Below are 9030 nucleotides of genomic sequence, written 5' to 3' on the forward strand. Positions count from 1 at the left end.
GCTGAGGTTTTATTTTGGGGCGGGGGTGGGGGTGGGCGGGGTGGAAAAGCAATTGAATTGTTTTGTAGCTGGAGGCACAGGCAAGGGGGGTCACCAGGCAGTAAACTCCCCCGCAGGTAGGCTGAGCCTCAGGTGGGTCTCCCGTTCCCTGCGCTCCCCTGCACAGCGGCCTCCCTTCCAGGCTCTGGGGCAGCCGCAGGAGGGGCAGGCTGGGAGGGGCTGCAGAAGCTGTTCACTTGGGCAGGACGTCAGAGGACCCGGACACCAGCTTCCCATCACGTGTCTCCATCTTCCTTACAACAACGGCCCTCAGGGAGCTGGTGCGGCTGAAGGAGGTGGAGCCCGCGCCAGAGCCAAAGCTGTAGCCCACGGCATAGCTGAGGCCGGGGCTTGTGAGGCCCCCACAGGCTGAGCTCAGACCACCTGCATAGCCGCTAGTGGTCTTCCTATGGATACTCACGTTCTGCATCCCAGACTCCAGCCGGCTCTCCTCGCCCTCCAGCAGCTTCCTGTAGGAGGCGATCTCGATGTCCAGGGCCAGCTTGACGTTCGTTCATCAGCTCCTGGTACTCATGCAGTTGCGGCGCCGTGTCCTGCTTGACCCGCTGCAGGGCAGCCTCCAGCTCGGACACCTTGGTGTTGGCCTCCTTAAAGGCCAGCTCCCCACGCTGCTCCGCATTTGCAATGGCGGCCTCCAGGGAAGCCTTCTGGCCTTTGAGGCCCTCAATCTCAGCCTGGGGCCGGCTGACGTTCCGGTTCATCTCGGAGATCTCAGTCTTTGTACTCCGCAGGTGATCCCCGTTCTTGCCAGCCAGCCTCTGCAGCTCCTCATACTTGATCTGGTCCATGCTGTCAGCCTCAGCCCGGCTGTGGTTGGCGATCTCCTGGTACTGCGCCTTGACCTCAGCGGTGATGCTTTCCATGTCCAAGGAGTGGCTGTTGTCCATGGACGGCACTACAGACGTGTCCGAAATCTGGGACTGCAGATCCCGGATCTCCTCTTCATACAGCTGCCTGAGGAAGTTGATCTCCTCAGTCAGCCCTTCCAGGCGAGACTCCAGCTCTACCTTGTTCGTTTAAGCATCATCCACATCCTTCTTGATGAGGACAAATTCATTCTCCATCTCTGTACACTTATTGATCTCATCCTCATACTTGTTCTTGAAGTCCCCCACCAGCCCCTGCATGTTGCCAAGCTCCGCCTCCAGCTTCAGCTTCTCCTGGCCCAGAGTCTCCAGCTGCCGCCTAAGGTTGTTGATGTAGCTCTAGAACATGTTGTGCATGTTGCTGTGAGCCGTCTTCTGCTCCTGCTGGAGGCTCCACTTGGTCTCCAGCATCTTGTTCTGCTGCTCCAGGAACCGTACCTTGTTGATGAAGGACGCAAACTTGTTGAGGGTCTTGATCTGTTCCTTCTCCTGGGTGTGCATGGCCTGGATGTTGGGGACCACCTCCAGATTAAGGGGGCTCAGCAGGCTCTGTTTGACTGTGACGGTGGTGATGCCTCCCATGCCACTGGCCACACCATAGCCTCCACCCAGGCCACCCTGGAAACTGCTGATGCCCACTCAGGAGAAGCTCAAGGATCTGATGCGGGCACTGGGCCCACTTGTGTAGGAGCAGCTGCTGAAGGTCTGGGGCCAGAGGTGGACTCCTTGTAGGACTTCTGGGTCACCCTGATGGATATGGTGGAGGCAGGAGTGGAAGCAGGTGGGCTGAACCAGGCAGAGATTCCAGAAGGAATGGAGAAGCTGCTTCCTAGTCCGTAAATCTTTTTTGAGGAGCACTTGGTAACATGTCTGAGGTTCACAGTTTAATGCATGTTCATGTAATCTGAGTGTCTCATATTGCAGATGGAGAAATGGATGTCCACACCTAGAATGGAACTTGCTCAAATGGCAGATGTTTAATTGGTGGCAAAATTGAAATAAAACTCAGATCTTCAGCCTCCAAATGGAGTGCTCTTGCCACTATGCCACATAATAGTGCACTAGATAATAGTGCCTGAGATAAAGAACCACAGTATTTTTTTTTTAATACTCCTGCCTAATTCATTCAACACAGTGAATAGAACCGACATGTATCCTTCCACTCTAATATTGCCAATTCTAAGCAAATAATCAATATAGTCCATGGCATTATTTTCCTGTTACTCCTGCTTCTGGGGTTGTGCATGGACCTCTTAAAAGCTAGACATTAGGCCGGCCGCGGTGGCTCATGCCTGTGATCCCAGTACTTTGGGAGGCCGAGACAGGTGGATCATAAGGTCAGGAGTTTGGGACCAACCTGGCCAATATGGCGAAACCCTGTCTCTACTAAAAATACAAAAATTAGCCGGGTGTGGTGGCGGGTACCTGTAGTTCTAGCTATTTGGGGGGCTGAGGCTAGAGAATCACTTGAATCTGGGAGGTGGAGGTTGCAGTGAGCCGAGATCACGCCACTGCACTCCAGCCTGGGCAACAGAGTGAGACTCCGTCTCAAAAAAAAAAAAAAAGGAAGAAAAAAGAAAAAAGCTAGATATCAGCCTTTGGGCTGGCTCTTGGTTGGTTATTGTGTTTTCAAGTGCCTGAGATCACATCTCTAAAGCGCTCTTCAGATATGTGGGTCATATGAATAAAACAGCTTAGGAACACAATTCTAAAATCTTTGAAACATCTTTCACCCAGCCAGAGGTTTGCATATTACATCTGAGGAATCTTACAATCTTACATATTATATATGTAAACAATAACAGGTGAATACTAGGAAGGGGGTGGATTGAAAAATGTGGGCAGGTCAAACATGAAGAATGGGAATAGAATTACAGTGCTGCTAGTAATTTTGTAAACCAGCTTCCTAAGTTTTAAAAAAAGGAGGCGGGGGGACGTAATTTGAGTCAGCAGCCACCATCAGCCTGTCCTTAACTGAGAGAAAACAAAATGGTTTCAAGGGAAGCTATATTGAAGTCAGCTAATATAGTGAAGTCAGCTCATTCCGATGTATCCTAATTCTCTGTAATGATAATGCTTTTGAGTTATGTCCCTATTAGGATCTGCTAAAGCGTCCTTAGTGGCTGGGTGAAGTTTTGAAGACGAGAAAGTCAAGTTGAAGGTTTAGAGCATCTTGTGTTATCATTCTAATTTCAGAAGAGTAAATACTCAGATTAAAAATTCCGTAGGCAAATAAATACATACGCCAAGTGTATGACAACGGGGTACCAGAAGACTTGGATTTCTGGAGGAGAGACTCTGAGGAGGAGCGTAGGGCAATCCTCTGTTCTCATTCTTCTCCTGTAATCACAGTGGGTTTACAGTGTTTCCCTGTCCCTCCAGTGGGCAGCTGGTTCTGTAACTGTCTGCAGGCCAGGGCTGTGAGCAGCCTGCTTACAATGATATATTTGATATGCAAATGACAAGGCCTAAAATGGAGCGGCTGATAAGACTCAAGACCAATTTCAAGTGAGGGTCACAGTGGGGAGAAACACAATGATCAAATTCATGAATTAGACTTCTGTTTCCCCTTCCTTTGTCAACAGGAAATATTTATTAATTAAACCAAGGAAGGCTAGTGGGTACTGATGAGCAAATTAGCACATCAAAACCTTGGATGAAAGTTCCTGAGAACAGCGGGCCAGGGGAGAAACCTGGGAAAAGAAAAATAAACTAGAATTTACAGCTTATTTTGATATGAATCGTGTAATAATCAAGTGATTTGTTCCATCCAAGGGAAAAAGTTCATGTAACAAAATTGCCATTAATCAATTTAAAATAATTTTTAGTTTTTTTCTTTTGTTTGCAGGAATGATGACAATAAGACTATGGAAAATGGTGACAGGAAATTTGTAATAATTGTCATCAGATGATAAATATTTCAACTCACCAACTCTCATAAGAATATATACAAATTACAGTAAAACTTACAAACAATACAAATAAGCACAAAGATAGTTAACATGGTGAAATTACTTTCTATGGCGATTCCTCAGCTTTTATTTCCTTAACTAGCCAGTTCTGGAATTTCAGAGTTTGCTCTCTTGCCCTGCTTCCCGCAAACCTCAAACTTTTAGGAAGCAGTTTCATAGATATATTTTTCTAAAGCCGGCTTGCTGGTATGCACACAGTCGGGCGATAAAGGATTTAAGCAGGATTTACATTTTCACAATCCTCACCCTTGGCAGCCAGAGAGCCATTTCTGCTGCTGCTGGCAGTCTCCCTTGCTCCTCTCTACAATAATTTTATCTTAAATTATTTACTATTTCTTGCTGCTTATTTGCAGCCTTTTCTTTTGGTATTCTTGGTCACATCCATAGGCAGAAAGTAGGCAGATCACCTCATTCCGTAGGTCTTGATTTCCTCATCAGTACAAGGAATACTGAATCTGTATTCCCAACATACGCTCCACGATTAGAATCATCTGCAGGATTTGGAATTACAACAGCAACAATAACACCTCTACTCCCAGAAGTTCTGATTTGATTGTTTTGGGGTGGAGTCCAGGCACTGGAATTTTTTTAAAAAGCTCTGAGAAGATTTTAATATACAGCTAGGGTTGAGCATCACTGACTTTCTAAAGCCTTGCCACTCCAAGTGTAGCAAATGATTCTTGGTCTTGAATGACACTTCTAAATACATTTACATATCTATATCATATTTAAAACATTCTCTGAATTACCAGAAAAAATATACATATGTATTCATTTCTTGGTAACAAATCTGAAATTATGCTCAATGCCAGATAGTATTTATTCAAATATTAGATCAAGTAACTATCATTCCTCCAAATATCACCTTTTGCAAAACTGTAAGATCAATTTTAATTTTTTTTTTTTCCGGAGTACTTTTAGAAGTTCTTATTTCTCTTCAGTTTGTTCTCTGGTACTGTGTGGTTTTAGAAAGAAAAGGATTGGGGTGACTAAGGCCAACAAAAAAACAGCAAAAGAGAGAAAAACGTGTACAATAATAAGTTTTCAGAGAAAAATAATAGGTGAACATTAAAGCCCCTTGGTATGTGAAAACATGGAAACTGCACACTTATATGTAGAGCTCAGTTACAGTCCTGGCAACTGAGGAGAAAAATACACAGCTTTGTACAAATTTCTCTAAGGCTAAGGCATCTTATAAATGTGCTTTTATGTCCTTGACCAGAACCCTGGCTAATCTAAAAGAAAGAGTACAAATGAGGATTGAAGACTTGGTTTCTCTTACTACCCTTATCAGATCTCAAGATGGTTGAGAACCAATATTTTTACTTTTTGAAAAAAAAAAAAGCTGGCTAAATATTATAAACAAACAGGAAAAAAAGGAGGGCTGTGACTCAAGTCAACAGTTAAGTCTCAAACTCTCAAGTCTTAAATGCAGTTTTGCATGAGGTCTGGGACTAGAGTTGAAATAAACATTACATTGATGACCTTTAAAAGGTAAGCTTCCAAAAGTTAACCTAAGAGGTTTGGACCTGTATTAGGCAGAAAAAAGAAAAGGCCTCCCAAAGTTACATTCAATTCCTAACTCTCAGAACCTGTGAATATGGCAAAAGAGTGAATATCACCTTATATAGCAGAAGATGTGGGTCTTGAGATAGAAGATAAGGGTCTTGAGAAGATGTGGGTCTTGAGCAGATAAGAGTCTTTAGAAGAGCTTGCATTGGATTATCCAGGGGGACTCTAAATGTAGTTGTGTGTTTCCTTATGAGACAGGTGGAGGGAGATTAGATAGAGACCCATACAGAGAAGAAGGCAAGGTGCATATGGAGGCAGGGATTGGAGTGATGTGGCCACGAGCCAAGGACACCCGCAGACACCCAAAGTTGGAAAAGACAAGGAATTGATTCTCCCCTAGAGCCCCTGGAAGGAGTGGGGTTCTGCCAGCAGCTTGATGTGGTACTTCTGTTTTCCAGAGCCATGAGATAATACATTTCTGTTACTTTAAGCCACCAAGTTTGTGGTAATTTGTTATAGCAGCCCCAGGAAACAAATACAGGGCCTAATAGGTAAGAACAGAGAGAGGGGTAAGTATCACATTGTGTAAAGTGAATACACCCCTTTACATAAAGTGAATATGTAAGAGGAATAACTGGAAGGATTCATCAGAGTTCCTTTGTTTGCTATTTGCTTAGCAATCACTTTGTGTTTTACTTTTTGTTTATTTTTTTGTTTTTTATTTTATTTTATTTTTTGAGACAGGGTCTCACTCTGCATCCCAGGCTGGAGTGCAGTGGTATGATCATGGCTCACTGCAACCTCAATCTCCTGGACTCAGGAGATCCTCACATTTCAGCCATGTAGCTGGGACTGCAGGTGTGCACCACCACTCCAGGCTAATTTTTTGATTTTTTTTGTAGAGAAGGGGGTCTTACTTTGTTGCCCAGGCTGGTCTTGAACTCCAGGCCTCAAGTGAACCTCCCACCTTGGCCTCCCAAAGTGCTGGGATTACAGATGTGAGCCACTGTGTCCGGCCAGCAATTACTTTCCATATAACATACTTTGCAGCCAATGGTCTTAAGGCACAACTCAATAATAACATCCTTGTTAGATTAAGCAACTTCCAGTGTAGGTGCTAAAACTAATGAAGATCACTGTCCAACAAATACACTGAGGATTGTGACTCTCAGTCCACACTGTAATCCCAGAGCACCTTTCCACAAAGTGGCCTGGGGACTCACATAGAGAGCAGAGGTACATTTTTACCTCTCTCCCCCACAGACTCTGGCTCCCAAAGGAGATTCCAACGTGAAGAATAATTTGCTGGTAAAATAACAGTAAAAGATTTTCTCCAAGGTACTTGAATTCATTACTTGGGTTATCTGCCTCACCTCCTACCAGCCCACCTTTGATACTAACTGAAGTGACACGCAATTTAGAGGAAGAAAAAAACACTAAATTGCCATTGGAAGGATTCCCATTCCCAGGCCGGTTATAAACCAACCTGCTGCTGTCTTCTGGGCCCTCTAGGAAGTCTTCAACCCATGAGCAGTCTGAGTACATCCCCTGCTCTCCTCCTGTCTTTTCCCCACCCACTCTCTGGTGGAATCAAACTATAGCATTGATGTAGGAATATATGCTTCTTACAATGTACAAGCTTTTAAGTGGATTTTGGTTTCCAAACTCTTTTCCATAGTTATACCCCTGCCCCCCAGTAGGGGAGCTAACATCTAACTTGTGATCTTGGGATAAATTACACTCTTTATCCCACTCTCCTAGGATAGGAACACTATTTAATGGGCTGGAGGATTTACCCTCCATTTTTTTTTTGCATTGGAAATATAATATAATTTCAGGGTTTGAGAGCACTCACCGACTGTCCAGTTATGTTAACTTAGTGTCTCGGTATGTTAGTTTGCTGGAGCTGCTGTAACAGTGTACCACAGGCTAGGGGTGCTTAGGCAAGAGAAAGTAATTGTCTCTTGGTTCTGGAGACTGAAGTCTAAGATCAAGGTGTTGGCAGGGTTGGTTCCTTCTGAGGGGTGCGAGGGATGGGTCTGTTCCAGGCTTCTTTCCTTGGGTTGTAAATGGCTATCTTCTTTCTCCCTGTGACTGTTCATATCATCTTCTCTCTATGCATGTCTGTCTCTGTGTCCAAATTTTCCCTTTGTATAAGGACACGCATCATAGGGATGGTCATATTGTCCATATTGTGGACACCTTATTTGACCACGTTTTCACTTGATTACTTCTGTAGAGACACCCTATCTCTAGATAAGGTCACATATGAAGGTTCTGGGGATTAGGACTCTAGTGTACCCATATTTTTGGGGTGGGGAGGGAGATACAATTGAACCATAATGCCTGGTTCCTGAAGACACATTGGAACAGTCTCTACTGTTCACTCCACTCATCTTCATGCTTATGTCTCTATGCACTGTGGTCCATGTTGGGTTTAATGTCCCTTCTTGTTTTGCCTCTGATCAGGCTAGAGACAGTCAACAAGGCAACTCAAGCAGTCAGGTAGGTGGCAGCAGACAGCTTGCTCTAACGAGGCACATTAATTGCCTCCTGGAGGCCTCATGTGTTCTTTCCTTGATGTTTTAAATTAATTTGGAGAAGCAGTGAAGACTTACGGTTGGGGACAGGGGAATATCCTCTAGATGTTGGTAAAGCAATAGATCTACATTTTACTAGGTTGGCAGCGAGGGGAACCAAGTAAGAAAATCCGTCCAGTGGAGGCTTCATATTCAGTAGGAGTGAGAGGGAGACTGGTGGGAACTATGGGAAAAGAACCCATTTCAGCTTCTTAAAACTCCCCTTCTTCCCCTAGGACTAGAAGAAAGAAAGAATGCAGCTTTCTTATGTGTGCCCTCCTGGCAATCAAAATGTTTATTGTTCATTATGCAATATTTTTCTATACGGTGCCTTGAGGTCTTGAGAGGATTTCCACTCTAAAGAATGACTGAATAATGATGGATTTAAAAAACATCGGGCTCACAACACAGGTTGGAATGGGAAAAGCATTGAAGCTCAACAGTGGTAAAGAAAACACACAAGCAGGGAAAGATAGCCTCAAGCAGAGATGCAGGGGTGGTGACTTACTGCCACTCAGGAGACTCAATCGATCAACAATATCACTCACCTTTGTGGACCATGGCTAACATTCTCCCATTAGAGATTCACTGGAGTTAAGCTTGGCATAGCAAAAAGTCTGTAAGCAGTAGAGTGAGAGTCAGGTAGACTCAGGTTGGAGTCCTGAAACTGGTATTTACTGGATATGTGTTTTTAGCAAATTTATTTAACTTCCGAAAAGAGATGTTCAGGTTGACTGAAAAGAGTCATTCTGAGTATCAGACGAAATGATCTCTGTGAAAACACCTTGTATTAGTCTGTCCTCATGCTGCTAATAAAGACATACCTGAGATTGGGTAATTTATAAAGGAAAGAGGTTTAATTGACTCACAGTTCAGCATGGCTGGGGAGGCCTCAGGAAACTTACAATCATGGCAGAAGGGGAAGCAAACATGTACTTCTTCACATGGTGGCAGGAAGGAGAAGGATGAGAGCTCAGTGAAGAGGGAAGCCCCTTATAAAACCATCAGATCTCATGATAACTTACTATCACGAGAACAGAA

General features: G+C 44.3%; 1 pseudogene; it reads right to left on the reverse strand.

The window, feature by feature from the left end:
* Window positions 1-232: 232 nt before the first annotated feature.
* LOC129491576 (keratin, type II cytoskeletal 8-like) lies at window positions 233-6955 on the reverse strand (annotated as a pseudogene).
* Between the last annotated feature and the right edge of the window lie 2075 nt (window positions 6956-9030).

This window comes from Symphalangus syndactylus, chromosome 10 (genome assembly GCF_028878055.3).
Source record: "Symphalangus syndactylus isolate Jambi chromosome 10, NHGRI_mSymSyn1-v2.1_pri, whole genome shotgun sequence".
NCBI classification, from domain to species: Eukaryota; Metazoa; Chordata; class Mammalia; order Primates; family Hylobatidae; genus Symphalangus; species Symphalangus syndactylus.